Below are 894 nucleotides of genomic sequence, written 5' to 3'. Positions count from 1 at the left end.
CTGTACTAGGTTATAGAGCTAGTTAAATTGTAGTGTAAAATTATTTGTGCTAGGTTATATAGCTAGTTCAACTCTAGTGTAAAATTATTTGTACTAGATAATAGAGCTAGTTCAACTATAGTGGAAAATGATTTGTACTAGGTTATAGACCTAGTTCAACGCTAGTGTAAAATTATTTGTACTAGGTTATAGAGCTAGTTCAACTATAGTGTTAATTGATTTGAACTAGGTTATAGAGCTAGTTCAACTCTAGTGTAAAATTATTCGTACTAGGTTATAGAGCTAGTTCAATTCTAGTTTAAAATTATTTGTACTAGGTTATAGAGCTACTTCAACTCTAGTGTAAAATGATTTGTACTAGGTTATAGAGCTAGTTCAGTTCTAGTGTAAAATTATTTGTACTAGATAATAGAGCTAGTTCATTTCTAGTGTAAAATTATTTGTTCTAGGTTATAGAGCTAGTTCAACTCTAGTGCAAAATTATTTGTACTGGGTAATAGAGCTAGTTCAATTCTAATGTGAAATTATTTATACTAGGTTATAAAGCTAGTTCAACTATAGTGTAAAATGATTTGTACTAGGTTATAGAGCTAGTTCAACTCTAGTGTAAAATTATTTGTACTAGGTCATAGAGCAAGTTCAACTCTAGTGTAAAATTATTTGTACTAGGTTATAGAGCTAGTTCAACTCTAGTTTAAAATTATTTGTACTAGGTTATAGAGCTAGTTCAACTATGGTGTAAAATGATTTGTACTAGGTTATAGAGCTAGTTCAACTCTAGTGTAAAATTATTTGTACTGGGTTATATAGCGAGTTCAACTGTAGTCTAAATTTTTTTGTACTAGGTTATAGACCTAGTTGAACTCTTGTTTAAAATTATTTGTACTAGGTTAT

This window comes from Triticum aestivum, chromosome 5B (genome assembly GCF_018294505.1).
Source record: "Triticum aestivum cultivar Chinese Spring chromosome 5B, IWGSC CS RefSeq v2.1, whole genome shotgun sequence".
In the NCBI taxonomy this organism is placed as follows: Eukaryota; Viridiplantae; Streptophyta; class Magnoliopsida; order Poales; family Poaceae; genus Triticum; species Triticum aestivum.
Note: the sequence above shows the minus strand (reverse complement) of the source record.